The sequence below is a fragment of the Psammomys obesus genome, unplaced genomic scaffold, assembly GCF_907164565.1.
Source record: "Psammomys obesus unplaced genomic scaffold, mPsaObe1.curated_primary_1811, whole genome shotgun sequence".
NCBI lineage: Eukaryota > Metazoa > Chordata > Mammalia > Rodentia > Muridae > Psammomys > Psammomys obesus.
Genome location: NW_026585742.1, coordinates 2,787,824 through 2,810,266, shown reverse-complemented (window position 1 = coordinate 2,810,266; position 22,443 = coordinate 2,787,824). Strand labels below are relative to the sequence as shown.

General features: G+C 41.5%; 1 protein-coding gene across 2 annotated transcripts in view; it reads left to right on the top strand.

Annotated features, from left to right (window-relative positions):
* Window positions 1-22,443, top strand: part of Fhit (fragile histidine triad diadenosine triphosphatase) — a 1,508,502-nt gene that overhangs the window by 408,492 nt on the left and 1,077,567 nt on the right. For both annotated transcript variants that reach the window (XM_055599194.1, XM_055599196.1), the window contains one exon: window positions 396-492. The gene's annotated coding sequence lies outside the window, so the exon portion shown is untranslated. The remainder of the gene's footprint in view (window positions 1-395; window positions 493-22,443) is intronic.

The following is a 22,443-nucleotide window of genomic DNA, read 5'->3' as shown; positions in this document are numbered from 1 at the left end:
CTGTAACCTGGGCCAGCCTCGTGGGAAATCTGGTATCAGGACTGCGTGTTTCTTGAGGAGGCCAGGTGCTGCATCTAGGAATGCCTTGGGCTAGGAATCAGAATCTGGACAGGCAAAGGACAACTCGGATACTGCCTTTGTGTGGTACTGTGAATCACATTCACTGCCCTGAGCCACATCCTCTCTCTGAAGAGTAATGACAATGGTTTAGAAGCTACACTATGTCAATAGAGCCCTGTAAACAGCTCCTGGTACAGGCAGGCCAGCTCGGTGTTCTTCACAACTGTTTTTCATAATGTTGTGTCTAGTGTTGTTCACAACTGGTTTTTTATGATGCTGTGTCTAGAAGCTGTCCAATTTACTGCTGAAATGCTCATCTGAACTTACTTTTCTAGTTAGGTGTCCTGGGACAACCTGCTCTGTCATCCCTTCTGCAAAACACTCTCCTCCATCTTGCACTGAGGACCCGAAGGAGGCAGCACAGTCTGCAAGGTAGGGTTTGTTTAATTTTATTTCTTTTCAAAGAGTGTGATGAATTGACCTACTGTGGGAATGTCCTCATAATATTAGTCATATTCTCTTGCATATAAATAGAACTTTTTATAATGGTACAAGTTTACAGCTAGATTCCCTTAGAGAATCCACTCCCTCTCTGTTTCTATTTGTAGCTGCTACTTTAAAATTGGAATGTAAATATTATGTCAGCTAAGTAAAAGAATGATGGTTTCCCTTTCTGAAGGATAGTATTGCCTTCCCTTCCCAGAAAGTGCAGCTGTGCTTTTACCAGATTGACATGGCATTCTATTGTTCTTCCCCCACTAGGCAGGCACACATATTTAATAATTTCTGTGTATGAATAAAAAGGTTAAATAGTCAAGAGCCAAGTTGCAATGCCTTGTGTGGCTTTGAGGATGGTGTAGGATTGGGATGAAATTAGTAGCAGCAAGGGGAGGCCTCTGTCAAGGGAGCTGTGTCCTAAAGGAGGGGAAGGTTTGTCTTGGTCAGGAGTGGCTCTGCTAATAGAGAATGGGACCACAAATGATGAATCTTATGTGGAAACTCAAAGACCACGTAGAGGCATCCCTTCCCTTTATGCCCCAGTGTTTTTGTTGGTGAGTCGTATATGCAACTAAAAAAAAAAATAGCTGAAGGAGAAGAAATGAACTGAGGAGACTCAGAGGAGTCATAGCAGTTAGGCATGCTGGAGAGGGTTGGGTTGGCAATGCCTTCCCTTCAGCTTTCTAATGCACACCTTGCTTTAGTCCACATGGTAGGCTGTAGGGACCTGGAGCTCTTTCTTTCAAAATTAGCCATAAAACCTAAGAAAAGCTGCAGTATAATTTCCCGCTGTGCTGCATGTAAGACTGGCCATTCATATTCTCTGACCCTCCATGTCTGACAGTGGTCATAAAACTCATTCCAGAAGAAGTGTGTTCCAAACCTAGGTCAGAGGAAATGCACAATGGAAAGCTTGAGAAGGTAAGGAATTTCTAGGCCTTGCTCAGGTCCACTTCTTAGCAAGTAGCTCTCATACCAACAAGTCATGGTCTTTGTCCAATCACATTCCTACATGAATGCCCATTTGGTTTTTACCTAAGCATAAGAAACAGGATTTCTCTCAGTCTTTGGTTTCCATTTCCAAACCCTCTCATGTCAGACTTTTTCCTTTTTAACTTGTATTTTGTTATAGAAATGTTATAGGGGTGGCTGTGATGCTTTGATGGTTGAGGAAAGATCACACACACACACACACACACACACACACACACACACACACACACTCACCAGCATATGCACTGGCCCCACAATTCCAATCTGGTCATTTCTCTAGCATGTACTTAATAAGTTATGCTATTTTATTTGAGTTTTAAATTAATTATTTATTTACTTGCCTGTTTATAGACAGAGGCTTTCTATATAACCCACATCACCCTCATATTTGCTGAGCCATCATGCCTAGCTTTGACCTCACCATCAGCCTGGTTCTAGTATCTCAGACATCTGAATGACTCTTGGCAGGCTATGCTCAGTTAACCTCTTTTCATAAATACTCCTGTTTCTTTCTGTTGTTCCTTCTCATGCTTCCTCCTTTAACAATATCTCCATGTCTGGGTCTTGGCAATTTGTGTGTGTGTGTGTGTGTACGCACATGTGTGTTGTGTGTGTGTGTTTATGTGTAAACTGAAAAGCTGCTTGAACCAAAAGACAAAGATATTCCACACTCTGTCTTACTTCCAGTTAACACCCTGTCTCCTGTATCCACTTTATCTTGTACACCTACATCTCTTTGACTCTGCTTTCATGTTATTCCACAATCCTATGAAACCTATGGGTTTATGCAAATTTTATTAAATTGGACAAAACTGCCTCTCAAGTTTGTAGTACTGCTAGGCATCGATTTGTCACCTAAAAGCATCCACGGATCACATGGTAGGGTGGGGTGGGCCTCCCATTTTGACATCCTAAAACATCTGACTTCTCCCTAGTGGACACTTTACTTATCTAGAGAGCCTACCTACAAAACAGACAAGAAGTGCAATGAGTTGACGTGGAGGAGTGGCTGCACGCTTCCTTCCCATGAATCTTCAAGCATAGCCATTCAGCCTTCAGTATACTTGTTCTGCTTGTCATTTTAACTCTGGAACTAAAGCTCTTAAAAATGAGAAGTCCACAATTATTGGGAAGAGTAATTAAAAGCCAGTCATTTTCAAGTTTTAGAGAACTCACTTATTCCTCTGTGTTTATAAAGACTTCTTTTCTTCTCCTAGCAATAAAGGACAATGCCTAATAATTTCAAGTACTCCCTTTTTTGCTGTTTCTGCATCATTTTTGCTGTTTGCTGTTTGATCTTTGTCAGCCCACTTAATCTCTCTGAACTCTGAAATGAGACTAATCTTAGGAATCGTTTCGCAGGATGGTTAGGAAGGATTAAAAGGATAATTTATGTAGTTAGGAATGTTCATTGCATGTAGAAGCTTTCAAGACATAGAATTTATAATTATTAGTGGTCAAGACATGGATGTCACATTTATTCATAGAAGTAGACATGTACTTTCTGTGTCTTAATATTGAAGAATTTTGCATATTTTACTCGTCTTGGAATATTACCTATAACCATGTCAATGAGTCGGATACCTAAGGCCACACAAGTAACACAAAGATTGTGAGAAAGTACATGTGGACACTCCTTGGAGGAGTGATCAGAACAGACCTCATGGCCTTGAAATTAAATGCCACCATGTCTGGGTGGTGCTTTAGTGTGTAGCGTTAAGCTGTGATTTTTAGTCCAATCTTCTTCTGTATTCGGCCAGATAGTCAAGAGAGCACCAGGCTGGCTCTGTTTCTTGTTAGGGCTAAAACCAGGTATTTCTACACAGGATACTAGCTGAAGGTTAAGGAGTCTTTAGGAGATACAAGAGACTATTCCCTTAGTGTTTTCTCTACAGCCACTTCTGGTACGGCCAGGTAAGCTCTACTAGCCATACATGACCAGGGATGTCAATTATAGAATAGACCTACCCTCACCTGTGTTTCCTGAAGGTAGGCAGAACAAAAGCACACAGGTGGGTTCTTTGCAGAGCCTCAATTCAGAACTTGAAAGCTGTGTTCCTACTTTACAGTCTTTAGTCTGAAAGCAGGCTAAAGTTAATGTTACGTGAGCTAACTGACCTCCAATTAGAAACTACCTCTTAGGCTTGAGGACCCAAGCCACAGACTGGAAGGAAGTAATGGCCCACTGGAGTGTGAGCTTACATTCCAGAGAAGCCACGGGGTAGAGAGCTGTTCATATAGCAGTTCTGTGTGCAAACAGCTGTCAGATTTGGGGGCAGTTCCTGAACCAGGCATAAAGGAGCAGGCAAGTGAGCAGAGTTTAAAAGTGACAGAAGCAGCTGGGATGGTGGCACATGCCTTTAGTCTCAGCAGTCAGGGGCAGATTGCTTGCTGTAGGTTGGAGGCCAACCTGGTCTCCAGAGTGGATTCCAGGCCAGAGAGGGCTCAATAGTAAGTCTGTCTGAAAAAGAACAAGAAAAGAAAAACACTAAACTGAGATTCAAGCAGCCTCCCAAGACCTCAGTCCTATTTAACTAATTTACTTGCCCATCAAAATAGATTAGAACTAAAGTAGAATGCTGACTCTTCCTCTTATAGCATTCACATTTATATATTCACACAATACAACCTCAGATTGAATGGCATATAACGAACTAAGAAAAATAGGGACAATTTTGAAAAGAAAAGGCAATTATCTGACATTTATTTCAAGATGAGCCAGATTTTGGAGTTTATTGATGGAGAGCTGTCACTCCCGAAACAGAAAATTTCTGAGTGGCCTTGGAGCATTTGGAGGTGGCTAGGACAAGAAGCATCAGTAACCCTTATGAAAGAGCTGTATCATTGTATTTCCGAGGCACAGAAATTATATGTGTGTGTGTGTGTGTGTGTGTGTGTGTCTGAACAAAGAGTCAAGGCTCTGGTAACTGTGTGGCCAAATGCAACATGTCTAGCATACATGATGTAATTGGAGTCACAGATGAAGAAGGGAAGTAGAATTATGTAGAAAGTATGTTTGCAAAATAATGACATATTTTTAAATATGTTGAAATACTTAAATACATAGACCAGAAACCTTAGCAAACAGCAAACAGTAGCATTTCTCTCTCATGCTTGCTCTCTCTGATATCTTTTTCTTTGTGTGTGTGTATGTGTGTGTGTGTGTGTGTGTGTGTGTGTGTGTGTGTGTGTGTGTGTATACAGGGTCTTGTTATGCAGCCCAGCCTGCATTCCTGCTTCAGACCCAGGAAATGCTTCATATTTTCTGTGAGATACGATAAAACCCTGTGCTGAGCTCGTAGGAGCCACCATGCCGCAGCATAAATGGGATAAAGTGGAGGAAAATTCTGACGCTGTACTTCTCATTTAAACTGCTGGACAGTGACAGTAAAGAGAAAATTTTAACAGAAGCCATAACAGGGGAAATTCTGTCTCAGATGAGCACTTCCTCCTCTTCAGAGGTAACAGAGGCTAGAACCAAAACAAAAAAAAACAAAAAAACAAACAAACAAACAAACAAACAAAAAAAACCAACAGTTTAATGCTTTTAATGACATTTATTTATCTGTGGTACAGGGCAGGTAGGGGTAATGTGTAAATGGCACACATGCAGAAGAGGTGGTTCTCTCTACCACCATGTTAGGTCCTGGGGTTTGAACTCAGAGGTAGTCAGGCTCGGCTACACAGGCCTTTTCCTACTGACTATCTCACCAGCCTAAAAAAAACTGATGTTTTTAAAGTAATGAGGGGATAGAAAGACAGTAATAACACAGGCCAAACGGCCTTTTTATTTGTATAGTTAAAATATGCTTTATGAATGAAGACAAAGGCATTTTCAGATAAAGGGAAGTGTGGAGGCTTCCCGGCTGAAAAGCCTGCAGCATCAGAGACGCCAGAGATGCGGCCAGATCTGAACTGAAGCACTTCAGAGAGAATCTTAAATGTTTAAGAAGAAATATTGGAACTGCAAATATAAAAGGCTCTTTTTCTATCTTTCAACTTAAAAATATACAGAACAAGAACAGCAACATTATCCTGGGGGTTGTTATGATATAATGTCTGTAGCTGCAATCCATGTGACAATTACAGCATAAAGATTGGGGTAATGAATGGAATTCCAAGATGGAAGGTCTTCAACTTTTATGTGAGAAAGTATAAAAATAACCAAAATGATATTATAAAATGGTCAAGAATAAATATTTTAGCTCCTTGAAAAACCAATAAGGAAAGTAGTCAATTAATAAAATAGAAATCATCACTTTATTGTTTTTGTTACATTTTGTGGGTGTTGTTTTTTATTAAGACAGGGTCTCATGGTGTAGTGCTAGCTGACCTGAAACTTAGTATGTATATCAGGCTGGCCTTGAACTCGCAGAGAACCTCTTACCTTGCATGTTAAAATAACACAAAAATACTGAAAAAGAGAAACAGGGGGAGGGGCAGAGACTCAAATCAAACAAATGAATAAAATGGTTCCACTAAATACAAGCACTCACCACTATGTTGTTAATGGACCCTCTGCATTCCAGTTAAAAGGCAGAGGTATCAGAGTATGTTTAAAAATCATGGACAACAACGCTGTATTTAGAGATAACCCTTAAGCATAAAGATTCCAAGTGAAATCTGCTTATGGTTTTCTAAGTGGGTTTTGGGAAGACCCAGTCATAGTCTAGAGACACACATGGTTCATCAGTTTAAAGAATAGCCAGCTCAGTGGGCAGCTGCAGAGGCAAGGAAAGGAAAGTCCTTGGAGGGTATGGTGACCTCAGGAAACCTATGTACATCTTCATGTTTAAAGGTTATCTCTAAATACAGCATTGTTATCCATAATTTTTAAATGTACTCTGATTCCTCTGCCTTTTAACTACAATGCACAGGGTCCATTAACAATGTAATGGTGAATGCTTTCATTTAGTGGAGCGTATATATATATATATATATATATATATATATATATATATATATATATATAATATTATATATTATATATAAAATATATATGAAGATATGTATAATGTCTTCATAATGTTTTCAATAGCTGTGTGCCTCATGCAATTCATCATGTGTTTGAGCATCTTCCCCAATCTACAATCAAGATGGATGCCTTTGTAATTTAATCCTACAGGACTTATATTTAATTAAATGAAATGTTAAGTCCATTCTAGCTGGTGCCCTTACCATTTTCCTTGTTAAATATTTTGGACCCAGCCCTGCTGACAGTAGCTTTATATGTTCTGTGTATTTCCCCCATTGCAGCTGGAGGACTGTGTGGCTCAGATAGACTCAGTGTATTGCCCCTTGATATTTATGGGTATCAGTGCTCAAGTCCAAGTTTGTTTTCAAAGATTCCCCCATTACGTCACAGTAGAGGAAGTTTTTATGACTTTTTTTTAAAAAAAAAATCATAGTATGCACTTGTAGAACTGAAGAACCTTCAACAGACTTCTCTGAAGACAAATGGGCATCTTAGTGGTGTGCTTGGCCATCTGTTACTGTGGCCAAAGGCTGGGAAACTTGCTATTTCATACAGACATAGACCTGTGGCAATGGCCCGGTTCCAGGTGAACTGAACACTGAGCTGTGAAGCGACAAGTTATATATACATTCTGATGCATCTATGTATTTCTACATGTTTATAATAAGAATTAAAGACTGTGGGAAGCTATCCTAGATTCCCTCCTCGGCGACACAAGAGAAAGCCATCTGGTGTGAGTAAATGCTCCGCCTGGAGACCTTTGGTAGGGTACCAGATTTCCAAATAATGTGTGAGATCTATGCACTGAGTTTGACTTCTGACCAGCGCTGCTGCACTCCTATCTTAAGCACAAAACGCTGCCCAGATTGACCTGTGTAATATTCTGTCCGAGTCATCACAACAAGCTGAGGAAAATTTTGTTGTCCTGTATTTGACATAAGAACACTGATTCTCCCAAATATGATCCTTTTAAATAAAAGATACATTTTTTTCTTTTACATTCTCTATTATGCAAACAATAACTCATAATCCCATAGTCTATAAGAGATGTTCCATGCCATTTTCAGATTGTGTTTAAAGAACCCTTGCCTGGACCAAGTGTCATAGATTTTTTGCAATAGCTCCCTTACCATATAAGTGACAAGTTTGCTTCAGTATAGTTTATAGCCAACTTTCAATAAAGTCACTAAAATACATCTTGTAAAGCAGGAGACAAATCTCTACCACTGCCAGTTAATGGGGTTGCAAATACACACTGACCTGAGAATGCACTAAGTTTCCTGGAAGGCAGATCAAAGATGTAAACAGCAATCTTACTATCAGAAGGCTTATGGTATGCCAGAAGTTTATTAGGTGATCATTAAAATTGCTTCTTGTCACTGACATAAAAATGTAACTGGGACCTGTGGCACCTACTTGTAATGCTAGTACTCAGGAGGTTGGGGCAAGAGAATCACAAGCTTGAGGCCAACCTTGGCTACATAGTGAGCTAAAGTCCAGCCTGAACTGCATGGTGAGGTCCTATTTAATGTCCTGAAAGCTTCCCTTTCGGCACTTGATGGGATTGGGTGGAATTCTGTCTTCATGGATGCTGGAGGATTGCTCTTTTTCTCCTCTAACCTGCAAGCAGGCTCATGTGGAAAATCTCAAGAGCATCAACCTACCATGTACTTCATACTTTGAGCCTCTGGGGGTCAATTTAAGTGCTCTTACACTACCAGGATCTATGAGGAAGTCTCTGACCTCCGGATACAGTGGTTGTTACTTCCATAACTCAGCAATCAGGAACCTGAGATCCAAAGGACTGACAGAATTTGACAAAGGTTTGTGTGTGTGTTATGCAGTTTGACCTTTTCTCTGTCATGAATATATAAATTCATATATGTATTCATGTATATATACACCCATCTACATACATACAACTTTATGTATGTATGTATTTCCAGTATACTAAATTCCTTCTAAAATATTGAATAATGTAATCAATTGGGCATTATTTCTAAGAATAATCCACACGCATAGTCACCGTGAAGAACCAGCATGTACTGGGTCACAATTCTTTCCCTGTGAAATCACTGATGGAGTTGATATAAAAGTGCCACATAACCCTTCACAACACCAGAGAATCCTCAGTGTCTCTATTTTGTGTTTGTTCTCTGTGTGTGTATGTGTGTATGTGTGTGTTTTTAATGAATTTCATCATCCAGACTCACAGGCTTGGAGAGTGACAGAAAGTTAAGGTCACTGGGGACCTTCCGTGACAGCTTTGCCAATACAGTTGGCTGTTCCTCAACTGTAAAGCTTTGTAATGAAAAGAGACCCCGGAACCTTTCTATTAATGGGCCAAGCCCTCTGGTCACTGTGAAATGAGTGGACTGCCAGCCTTCTGATTGCCAGGCATACAGTATATGCTCATTAAATCATGCGCTGTGGGTTTCTTCGGATTGTCAAACTGCTTAATTGAAAAAATATGTAGTGTCACTCTGATGGGAAGGAGGCAAGAACCAAAGGCTGGTGAGCCCACTCTTCACATTTTAGAGTCTGCTTTTAGCTGCGGCCAGAAACTGTTCTGTTTTACAGTTTTGATTAAAGGACTTTCCCTTCTGAATTTTTCTTGTTTTGTGTATAATTCAAACACTGTAATTATAATGGAGTCTCTTTGATAATAGAACTACTAAATCATTCTGCCAGCAGCCTTAAACCAAGGGGAAGGTCTTGTTTATGTGCTGTAACTACAAGGCTTATTTGGGTGTGCTGGGGAGACTAGGAAGGAGGAGATTCTGGTGGTTTTTATCTCAGTGAATCTCTGCCTCTGTGACTGCACTGCTCGGATGGAGGCCTTGCCTTCATGTAGAGAGTGGGTTGAGCCTTTCTGACCCTGAGTACCCTTAAGCTGTCGGTGGTTGTCTGTAAGATAGTTGAAAGCCCAATGCCTGAACTCCATCTCCACCCTAGACTACATCAGCATCATTTGTAAATCACAGCTGAGGGTGATACGGTGGCGGTGGGCATGACCCTGGCCGTAAAGACTCTCCATGTGGTCATGGTGTGAGCCAATGTTGAAAGAGATTGTCTACATTGATTCCAGTTGCTCAATATCTCAGGTCAAGATACATCTCGCCAGCTGTGATCATCAACAGCACATATCAGCTAAAGTTTCCTGCGTGGTACACAGCTGAAGGGTTTCAACAGGTTAAAAGCCTTGAGTTCTGGGCTAAATCAAAGAGTTAAATGAGGTTGTCTGGGTGTAGAGTCTGGGAATCTCTGTCTGGCAAGTACTCAGGACACCCACCCCATAATGCTTTTGAAACCTACATGTGTAAGTTTCACCAGAGCTGCAAGTGACAGCGTAACAAGCAAGACTTGGCAACTTTCCCCAATAGGTCAACGAAAGAGACAATTTGTTTGTTTGTGGTTTTTGTTTTTCAAGACAGGATTTCTCCGTGTAGCCTTGGCTTTCCTGAACTCACTTTGTAGACCTGGCTGACCTTGAACACACAGAGATCTGCCCACCTCTGCCTCTCGAGTGGTGGGATTAAAGGTGTATGCCACCATGCCCACCTTGAAAGAAACAATCTTGAAAAGCAGGAAAAGGTTTATTCCATGTGGTCACACTGGGAAGAGGAAAAAAGAGGTTCAATGGCACTCACACACCGTCCCAAGTCATCTTCAAGGTCCTGTCATGATATATGGGTTTCAATAAAAGGCGAGAACTATGCATACCTGTGCAGTCCTGGTCACGGTGTGGGCCCTCTCCTGACAAGGCTGACACTCTTTCTGGGAGACAAGTTCCTCCTGGCAGGCCCCAGGTTTCAGCCTTCTCCTAGCATGGCACTCCTGGGGAAATGCCAGCCTCTGGGGTCCATGGTTGCAATACTCTGATAGCCCAAGGTAGGGGCATGTCTTTCTCTCTAGAATCTTTTCATTGCTACCAGGATGGGTACACCAGGGCCCAATGACTGGAAGGAGTATATTTTTGAATGGCCAACTGAGAATGAAAACAAAAACAAAAAAGCAAAACAAACAAACAAAAAAACCCCGAACAGCTTATTTTGATTTAAGCATTGTCCCCATATGCTTAACCAAAGCAAGTCAGCAAAATAAACCATTATGCTATTGTTATTAATTACCAAAATTAACAATTATTAAAACATCTTCTTTCAGAGGGAGCTTATGAATTAACCATTTTTACTCCTTAAGCATTACTGGCAATGCATGATAATTATGGTGAAAGCTTAGCTAATTTTAAAATTAAATTAAATTAACCAAATTATATGTAAGCATCCAATTTCAAATGCAAAGTATGAAATATTTTCCAAGATTTCAGTAATGAAAATCGCTTAGCTAATGTAACGGCAGAGAGTGGGATGTAGATAATGACAGTGGCTGGAGTGACAGCGTTGGCCAGGACTGCGTAGATGTGCATACTCCTCGCCCTCCATTCAAACCTGAATGTGCCGCCGAGCCTCCCCGACAGCAAGTGTGGGAAGCGTAGGAAGGCCACAACATATCCCTACAGGACACACTCCAAAGTAAAGGATCAGAAGGGGGAGAAGGTGACAGAAAAGAAAAGTGAAGAAGAGATATGAAAAAGTCCAGACAGGTAAACAGGAAAATGTCATAGTGAAACTCATTTCCCATAGTAACTAAAAATGACAATAATAAAATAATTAAAGAATGTTTAGTTGTCTTAGGCTCCATTGTCATTGACAAATTTATTAAATATTTGCATAATATGTGCATATAGATACAAAATATATGCATGTATAATTGAAATTAACATTTTTATAAACAGGGTCAGATGAAAGGGGAGGAGGTCCTCCCTAATCAGTGGACTTGGAAAGGGGCAGGGAAGAGATGAGGGAGGGAGGATGGGATTGGGAGGGAATGAGGGAGCAGGATACAGCTGGGAAACAGAGTTAATAAAATGTAACTAATAATAAAGATAAAAAATAGAAAAAGAAAGTGAGAAAAAAATAAAGAATAAAAAAATATTTAGTTGTCTTAGGCTCCATTGTCATTGACAAAGTTATTAAATATTTGCATAATATGTGCATATACATGCAAAACATATGTATGTGTAATTGAAATTAACATTCTTGTTCACCTTCTTGCTTTAAAAAGTTACATAAAATAAAGAGACCAATGAATATTTTTAGCCATGTATCACATTACCCCTACAACTCTATCACTAGCATCAATACTGGACCCATCAGAGAGCACTAGAGGAGGGTGACAGAGTAAAGGGTACTCTGCCTCTCGCTCCGGGATGTTCCTCTCAGGGATGGCAAGGGACAGTGCTGAAAGGAAGGACTTAGGGTTACTGGGACTTTAGTCCTGAAGGCACACCTATGCTCACAGCATGTATGTCAGTCAGCCCTGCTGCCTTCACACTTGGGATTCGGACACAAATGAGCTTCTAGTCTCAGGACCTCTGGTCCCTGGATGAGTCTTGCTGTGAGCTCTGCACTAATATCTGAGGAACAGGTGTGTCTACCACATAAATTGTATTAAGTGTTTTAAGAGAAGGAAGCCAACAAAAATGGCGGGAACTATTAGCTTCAAGAGTTGACACACAAGATGTCCTTAGAGAAGACTGGTTAAACCTATGTGGAAGGCCTAGAGAGATGATGGTGCTGCATCTAAAAGGTTTGCTGGGCTCTAACAGCATCTGAGTTGGATGACCCACACTTCCTATAACCTCTGCTCTAAGGGAGTTGACACACTCTTCTAGCCTCTGTAGATGTGTGTGTGTGTGTGTGTGTGTGTGTGTGTGTGTGTACAAATACACAATTTAAGGGAAAAAAACATGAGAAAGTCACATTATCTAGTACAAATGATGTCTGCTAAGGAGGGCAGCTAAGCTGTGAAGAGGTGGAGGAGAAAATGCTGCATGGAAACCTGGCGCAGATTTTCAGGGCTGCAAAAAACTCCAGGTTCACCTTGAGAAATAAAATATTCAGGTGAGTTGTGACTTAGCCATAAATGGCTTGGTTTTGCTCAGATAGAAATCCCCATTTGCTTGGGGAGACACGGTGACTTTGACCAGAGGCAGCTCCTGCATGGGCTGTTGGTGCCCTCCTGCCTGGGAGAGACTTGGCCGAACTCTTCACCAGAACCATGCTCTGAGGACAGTGCTGTGTGTGTACATCCTGTTGCTTTGCTTTGGTTTCATGCTGGAGTAGGTGAGCTGCTTCTGCGTAGCATTTTCCTCACACAGGTTCTGAGGCTTCTGGGGTATTCCAGCTGGCATATTAACCATTTCCATTGGTGTGCTTTATTGCTATGGACTGGCTTGTGTTCTCCCTTGTCTCCACTAGTACTGTATTTGAAGGCAGGGCTCTTAGAGAGGTAATTGAAGTTAAGTGAAGTTTTAAGGATGAGACCATAATCCAACACAATTGATGCCCTTATAAGAGCAAGAGGAAGCCACAGCTATGAATACACAGAGCATCAGCTGAGGAAAACTGAACAAAAAACTGACCTGTGCAATCTGAGGAGAGAGCCAGCCCTTCTGACCTTACGGTCTTGGATTTGTAGTCTCCAGAACTGAGAAGTTTCTATTGTGTAAGCTCTCTGGTGTTAGACCATGTACCTTCCACTTTAAGAGATCAGTCATTTAGAAGACCAGATCTGATCCAGGGGAGAAATTAGGCCAGGACTCCCACAGTCCTACTTCTGCAGTAGAGAATTAAAAACTGCCGTGGCCTTGCAGCCCCCCTCTTACCCTGACCCCTGGAACTGCAGGAGAGATTCACAGTCTACCCAGTACCTGATTCTTGTCAGGTAGGCTGTGTTCAGTTAAATCTCACGGTGTGCAACTTTCTGTCCAAAATCTTAGAAAAGCCAGACAAGCTCCCTCATTCAGAGGATTGCCTAAGGGCTCCCTTCTGTTTCAGGTCATGCGTTACATTGTCTACGCACTCTGGCTCTCTTCGGGTTTCATTGTGTTGTCTCTGGTATGATCCTTTATCCAAACCTGCTCCCCAATTGCTTTCCCATCGAAAGGCCTGGGCATGGCTTTCATGGCAGGAGTCTCTCTCCTAGTTTTGTTAGCTCCCTCTTCAAACCTGCAACTATAATTTCTATCACTTCATCTGTGCTTTTTGTCATGAAAGTCCAAGATAAGATAGTTATTGATAAATTCTACTATTAGGGGTTTTTTTGTTGTGGTTGTTGTTGTTGTTTTGTTTTTTGTGAGCCTCAGTTCACATCAGCTTAAACAGAGCTCTTAATTTGGAACAAGCTACAATGAAAGTCCTTAAGACATCATTTCCCTGTCTATCCTATTAAGTAATACCTAGAAGGATTATAATATAATTCTGTCTACAGAACATCTACTTTTCAACGGTTACTCACTGAGTGCCTACCTATGAGCCAGTTTCTCCTAGAGGAAGATGAGAGATCTGTATTCTAGATGAGGGAATAAAACAGGTGCACAAATACTGCCTCTTGCTTGTAAAAATGCCAAGACTAAAGTGACTGACTGCAGCTGATGGGGTAGGGAGAGTCTGCGGTAAGGCTGGCCTCAAAGGCGGGCTTGGAAGGAGAGGCAAAATTTGGCCACACAGAGCCAGTCAGTGAGAGCCAGCAGTTGAAGAGGAGAAAGAATGGGGAACAGAGGCTTGGAGGTTGAATTCCTGGGTAGTTTACAGTAACCTATAAACTTTTACCTAAATGCATAATATACACAGGGAAACTCTTGTCCACAGGGTCATCTCAGACTGCATCTTGAGAACCCTATGCTTATTCCACTGACTCGTCTATACTCACAATAACTGCACAAGGCAGGTATTCACATTGCCCTCCTTTGTAGATGAGGAAACCTAGGCATAGAGAAGTTAAATGACTTGCTAATCCATCCGCCATGCTGGAGCTAGGATTTGGACCCACGAATTTTTTTCAGGGGCAAGATACGGCACCGCAAAATGAACAGTTTTTGCACATTTCCTTGGGCCAAGAGAGAGGCAGATGCCCGCATCTGACAACCGTAAGTGGGGCACTGCAGTGTCCCAAACCGTCTCCCTGAAGCTTAGCAGCGCCGGCAGATCTCGGTGATGATAAATCACTGGTGAAGGGAAACAAAGGTGTTCTTCAGGCGCTTAGCTGCCCTGGACAGCTAGCACAGGGTTATGAAAGGACCTTTTCTGCCTCCACTGCCTTCCGGGCTTGCGTTCTTAGTCAATCTGCAACAGCAAAATGGAGTTTGTCAGTAGCGTGTCATCCGAGGGTGGCAATTAGTTGCACTGTTTGGTCGGGTGCCAGCCCCTGGTGCGCCAGACCTCAGTGCGGGAGCACTGTTCGTCATGAATTGGTCTTTAAATACAAGCAAGTTCTTAAAACGGAGCATGCTAATTTGGGTTTCGCTAACCCCTTCCGAAGAAGGCTCGGACTGTTCTGTGCCAGCTGGCCGAGTTGGCATTTAGAGAGAAATTGGGTCCCTACCAAAGATCACATCACCCCTCCCTCTGTCTTTGGGAGCAAAATGGCCCCAGTAGCCGAGTAGACACAAGAAGCAAGGTGAACCAAGGGGCAGCAGCGTCTGTGATGGCAGGCGACTGGGGTGCTGCTAACCCCACCTCGGGAAAGGACAGGGAGCCTGCCTTTCCCGACTCACGTGGCCCAGAGGCCACCCATTCAGTGACTTCTACATAAAAGGCTCCCTCATCCAGTTGCTTATACACTGCGCCTTTTATACTTTTCCAAGCCATACTTAAGGGATTATCACTGCAGCTTTCAACTTCCCCCAGAAAGAGCTGAATGAAAGTGAATGGGGCGGAAGAGTCCTCAGTGAGAAACTGCCCCCTCCAAGCCTAAGATGCTCACAGAACGCCTAAGCACCATTTGAGAATGCCATTCTGTTTGGGGTGGTGGCTAGCCACGAAAGGAATGCGCTAATTAACCGTTACTGTACATATAGGAGGCCATTACATGGGGTCCTGTCACAGGCACAGAGTACAACTCAAGGATGTAGAATGGAGTTGGGGTCACCAGCTCCTTCCCGGTCCCTTTAACAAGGCACCTTTTCCTACTGAGAAAGATCATGCCGCCATCCTTTTTGACTCAGCACCTTCCCTAAGAAAGTTTTAATGGGAGTGGGCTTTTTAATAAAATATTTTCCAGGTGATGATCAGACTTTGAGAAGTTATCACTGTGATACAGTTAAGGTTGAAACTGGGACTTTGCTTATTTACTTATTTTTTCTCTTTTCTTTTGCCAACATCTCTGTCTCCAAATAGGGTTATTCTGTATTCTGGGGAAGAGCCCTGTACCTAGGGAGGCAGAAAGGAAATGTAAATAAGTTTCACGTTTCTCCTGAAGATTGGCCTGGCTTGGAGTTTTTTTGTTGTTGTTTTATTTTTGTTTTCTCACATGAATTTATCTGCTCAGTAGATTGCTGAGAAGTTGGATTTGTCCTGATTACTAATGTGCTGTACATTAAATTTGCAGTTGGTTTTCTTTTTCTTTTTAGTTTTGCTTTGATTTCATCTGCTCGTTTGATTCAGGACCTGTCTTCTGAAGGCAGCCTGTTAAATCTACTAATAAGCAGGCAATCCCTGAGACTCCTAACAGGAAAGCCTGCCTGACCAGACAGGAATTTCTGACTGTCACTTAACCAGTGTTGGGGAACATTACACAAGGACACTTTGAATACTTGAATACTCTCAATAGTCTTAACTGAGGAATTTAGTTTGCAAGGCAATCCTTTCTGCAGTTTATTTAGATGCTTATTTAATATTTTGGATCTCTCCAGGACAATGTGTCGCTTTTATGACTAAAAGCCTATAAGGAGCTTGCCAAGGCTTTAATTTATGATGTCTCCTACAGTGTTGTGGGGATCTTACTTGGATGCCTCTGATTATGTCTGCAAGCTGCAAGTAAGCCAGCTGGTATTTGTTCTGAAAGTGTTCCGAGAACACCCTCCTGTTAATGGCCCATGGCTTGATCCGGCATCTGGTAAACTAATACGTTGTCATTTTCACCATGAAAGTCAGCACAAATCATTAAGGATTCCACAGCTATTTGAGTCCTTCTCTCGTCTCGAATACACCAATTACCACGAAATTATTCCTATTAGCAACATGATTGAATGATACTAACCTGACTGGAACTTGTTGGCAGAATTTCTCTCATAATGACAGTAATGGGCTGAGCGTTCGCATCCTCACTGGGTTCCATTAAACAGAAAGGTTTGCTCCTACATATTCATGACTCCTTTGGAGCAGCACCGCCCAGTTTGGGTTGAGTTCCACGGAGCATGGTGCTTGTCCTTTTTCCTGAGGGAGGGGGGCTCATTTTGTTTTAGTTTAGTGGGGAAGGGAATCCAGACTTGCCTTTACAAATGGTAGCCAGAGACTCCTTCCTGTACGATCGTCATATAAGAAGCTCAGCCGCATCATACGCTCATGATAGACAATGTCTGCATTTTAATGAAATATTCCACACGAAAGGAAAGACTATTAAGTAGCAGTGACTAAGAAAAATATAAAAAGCCTAATACATCTGTGAAAATGATGATTTAATTTACCTCCCCCCCCCCAATCTAGGTGTGTAAGACCACAGGAGCGGTGTAACTCAGAATGCCTATCAGGCAGAACGTCCAACATATAAAAGCCAGGCCTGTGAGAACTCGCTTGCCATCCCCTGAAGTTCATGACAGGGCTTCTGCATGGGAATATATCAGATTAGATGTATTCTGATCTGAGGAAGGTGGAGAATGTGCCAAACACTTCTTATGGCCAATCCTATACCATCTTGTCTTTCATATCTTTGCACATAGTTTTGGAAACCACCTTAGGAGAGGTGTGAGGAAAAGCTATACCTTGCCTGAACTTCAGTTACTTCTCCAAGGCTCCTCTGACATGCTGGTGGGCAAAAGAGGTAACTGCTCCATGGTGGAAAAGCACTGGCAGCCCACGGGATAATCCCTGGCCAGGAGGGTGGGGACTGCAGTTCTCCTTTCCCGTGTCTGGCTTAAAGCATTTCTCGAACACATTACACGGGAACACACACATCTAAGGCAGGTTTAGTAGGCTCCGCCCTAGTTCCCCCTGGCTGCTCTTTTTGAAGATGCATTCTGAGAGCATATTCCCAGTACGGAGAATGCTGATATCCTTCACCAACATTGCCTTTGCTGGTCTACACACCTCTGTCTCAATGGTCTAATCATCTCAAAGACCTAATTCTCCACTAATGGAGAATTAAGGATTCTCCTTAATGGAACTAATGGATTCAGCCTTCCAAAGAAATACCCGAGAGCTCTCTTGACCAGTGCGTGGCTGAGACTGACAAAAGGGACAATAATGGCCTAGTCATTCCCCCCAGAGTTCCTGGTATGATGAGAAAGGCTGAACTGCAAGTGAGACCATATCATCTTGGCTTCTCTGATGGACTGTAGGTTGCCTTTTTCTTCTTCCCTATCTCCTCAGGGGAGTCTGTCATTGGTATGTAATGAATGCACATACCAGGGTCTACTTCTAGGGAAGCCAGATTTAAGACAAGGTCCAGAGGAAAGAAATACTGAGTGTGATAGAAGCCACCATGAATAGATAACGAACAGACAATACCCGGGGACAGGCAAGGATGGGAGTCCCACAAGATTGGAAAGGTTGGCAAGAGCAGAGTTTTAGAAAACATCCTATCCTATGGATGGATTTGTGTCAGCAATTGAAGAGTTTTTAGAACAGAGATGATATTTTACAATGTTTTCTTGTTTTTAAATAATACCCTCTTGTATAGTAATAAATTGGAAAGAATAAATAAAGTTGTAGGGAAGACAAGAAGGAAGTCTGATGATTTCAGGTCTAGAGACAGGAACATTAACTAGGCCTAGTAGACTCTTAAGCTCAGCACTTGGTAACTGTTGAATCTGGGCAGTTACTGAGGTTTTTCTCAACACAAAAGTATAAGTGGAAACCATGCTATAAACCTAGTTTAACTGAATATTTCAAAACTGTAAGCCCCTACTAATCTATTACCAGAAAACATTTTCAAGGACAAAATGTAAGAAAAGGTAAATGATTTTTATATAATTGAAAATGGTAAGTGTATGGTGTTATTGCCACATGGGCTGTTATTTGTTTGTTTGTTTTTATTTTTATTTTGTTTTTTTTTTTTTAAAGCAGGATTTCTCTGTGTAGCCCTGACTGTCCTGGAATTCACACTGGCCACTCTGGCCAGGCTGGCCTCGAACTTACATAGATCCACCTGCTGCTGCCTTCAAAATTCTGGAACTAAAGATGTATACCTCCATGCCTGGCTTATGGGCTGTTATTTAGATAATATATAATAAAATATATAACATAATAATATAATATATAGTATAATATATTTGGACCAAATATAGCCACTCCATTGACTTAATCCATTGTTTGTGTTGTCTTTTATGATGCAGGGACAGAGATAAGGGTCCAAGATCCCCATCCAAATATTTCCTATCTAGTTCTTTACAGAGAAACTTGCGTATTCCTATCTAAAAATTAAAAATTGCACTGTATTTGTATTCAGCCTGTGTACAATTTAAATATATTTTCATCAAGCTTATAATTAGTAAAGTTAAATATGTTTCATATATTTTTAGTAAAGTTACATTTCTTGTAAAATGTTTGAAATGTAAAGAATGATGACCAATATTAAAAGTGTTTAAGCCAAACACACACACACGCATATACTGACATTTCTATTGAATCTTAATATTTTTATAAAATTAGAATGATTTCTGGTTGTTTTTATCATTCTATCTGGGTGCCAAGTGTGTGCGACCTCTGAAAGTATGAAATGGCGTTAGCAGATGCAAATAAAGAAGCCCAGTCTTTTTCATGATTGGGACTGAGATTTCCTCATATGTGAATCCATTGTAGTCTTGCTGTCTGAGAAGAAGACACACTAATTTCTCTTTTTCTTGCCTAAGCCTTTGTGATGCTTAGATGGGAATCTTCCCCACAGACCAGTGACTTCCTACTGTCTGCACTCCCCACATTCTGCAGCCCTGCCTGACCCTTTAGTGAAGTGTGGCATGAGAGCTGGAGAAACACTTGCTAGAATGCGCCTCACTTGGCACAGTGTAAGAGGTTCGGGCATGTGTACTAGATGCGACTATCAAACCCCGAGGTCCTGAGCATTCGTTCTCGTTATTAGGGGTAGGGACGTGTTTGTGATGGGGAGTTTTGTCTATGGTGTGGAGTTCAGGATCTCTATAGAGCCGTATAGTCCATGAGTGAACTACAGATAAGCAAAGAAACAAGTGAAAAGGATAGAAAAATTTAATCTCTAAGTCTGCATGAGAAGAGCAATAATCCAAAACCAAAATCCATGAATGTTGGCTACATAATACAGATCTAACTTTAGGTCTTGATAATGAGAACATCTATTTTTATGGTCTTTGGAAATTTTGTAACACATAGCTATTATTGATAGGTTACAAAAAATAAATTAAAAAATAAATATCACAGGGAATTTTGAGTAATTTTGAGTAGTAAGGTTCCTATCATCAAAACCCAATGCAGTGAGTTAAAAACTCAAGCAATATGGATATAGAAGCTGTCTTTATAAACAACTGTTAATTCTATCAAACATTCATAACCAAACTTGAAAAAATCCACAAAGCACTGATAGTAGACACAGCATTTAAAGCCATGGCCTACAACTAAAGCTGTGCTAAGAAGAAAATCTGTAACCTAAGACGCAGAATAACACAAGCAAACAAACAAACACTACAGTGTAGTTAAACACCCAAGTTAAAAAGAATGCTAGCTAACCAGGGAGTAAGGCAAGAGCTAAGATAAAACCAAAAGTAAGACTTCTAATTAAAAAATAAATCCAGTATCATAAATAAGTGCAAATTCTTCATAAAATTACGTAAATATGCGTACGTGTGTGTGTGTGTGTGTGTGTGTGTGTGTGTGTGTTGTGATGTGTGGGGGAGGAACATGGGCCACAATATGTCGCGCGCAGCCCTCGCCGATAAGGACGACGCAGCAACAACGGATTTGTCCAGCAGCAACTTTATTGTGAGGCTCTTAACAGCAGATGGAGAAGGACCCCGAACCCTGTGTGCGTTCTGCTTAAGTAGCCAGCAGGGTGACTTGTTCGTCTGTAATTGGTGCTCCACACAAAACCCAATTAGCATGTGGTCTCCAAATGGAGGACCACACAAGCCTACATTAGCATAAGGCGGCGCATGCGCAGATCGCAAAACAATGCTGGCAAGAAGAACCAGGAAGCAGGAAACCGGCGCCATCTTGTAATGGCGGGAGTGGCTCCCGACAACAGTACTCCTGTGGCAGTCAAAAGACAGTTTTGAGGAGCTGGTTCCAGAGGCTGAGTCAGGTCCCAAGGCCCGTGTGGCAAGTTCCTCTACACACTCAACCATTTCACTGCTTCTTTTCTTCCACAAATGTTTTCTTGTTGAAAGTAAAGTGGAATAAGGAAATAATCTGCCGACTAGCATAAGCAAAAATAACACAAAGCAAAACTAAGAAAGTAGAGTGGACACAAGCACGGGAGTGAAAAGAAAGACTCACAGCTAAAGGAATTGGAAGAGTGAATGAAAGCCTTGGAACCGTGATTCGAAGGGAACTTTGAAAATCCTCCTAGGCTGAGCTTTGTGGTAGGTAAGTGATGTAATCCTCCCCAAGAAGAAAGAACAGGAGCAACTAAAGCAAGCCCGGGGAGAACCAGAGACTCAAGAGCACGTCCAAGCTTCAAAGAAGAGCTAATATTCTTTTAAATGCTACTGCGTAGATTAATTTCACGTCTTCATAATGAAAAATAATATAGTCATCTGGTAGGATATGCTAGGGAGAAGTCTTTAAAATATATTTTTAGAAGGAAAACACAAAGCACTGTGTCTCTTATGCTTCCATTTCAGTGTGTGTGTGTGTGTGTGTGTGTGTGTGTGTGTGTCCCATGCTTGCAGGTGTGATAGCTACAAGGAATACGAAGCTGCTGACAAGAGTGGTTGCCTCTAGCTAAGAGACTAGACAGCCGGAGACAGGTTAGAGGCAGATACATTGAAATGTGTATTTTTCTTTTGCTTTTTGAATTCAATACTGTGTACATGCATTAAGTAGTCAAACAATTAGATAAAAAAGGAATAAAAGTGTCCAAAGCAGATGAAGACATAAAAGTGTGTGCGTGTTTATGCAGCTGTCGTGGCAGTACCAAGCACAAAGCAGACAACTGTCAGTCAGTCTCACGATAGACGCAAGACAGTTTAAGGTAAAAGCTAATGAACATACGAGCGCAGCTATGGAAAGGAACGTCAGCCTTATCCAAACATTGCTGTTTCCTGAGTGGAAAGGGAGCTTGGATTTACTCTCACTACTGTTCAGTGCTGATTCTCAGATAACAGAGCAGGGTGCGGCTCATCTGCCCCTTCATCTGTAAGAGCGGCTAATCAGTAAATCTACAGCATTGTCACTGGTAGGTCATCCTGCTTCCAGAAATGTTAAAATGGCAAGAACTGGGCTCACCAGTTACGAGCAATTCCTGTCTTGCAGGGACTCTGTTCATCTCCCAGCACACAGACAGCACCCACAACTATCTGTAACCCCAATTCCAGGGGATATGGTACCCTCTTCTGACCGCAGTGGACACCAGGCCTACCTGGGGCACACTTGCACATTTAGACAAGATACTGGTATAAATCATATGAAAAATATCAATATTTTTAAAAGAAAAATTACCTTAAGATCAGTGAATTACACCCTCCATGCTGTAGTTACCATCCACTCCTCTGCTACTTCTCACCTCTCCTTCTGTCCTTTCCTCTTCACTTTTCTATCTATCTGTCTTGCTTCCTGAGAAAACATTTCTATACGGACTATATCTAGAACCTAAGGCAAGTTTTTCAGTAAGATAGATAGATAGATAGATAGATAGATAGATAGATAGATAGATAGATAGATAGATAGATA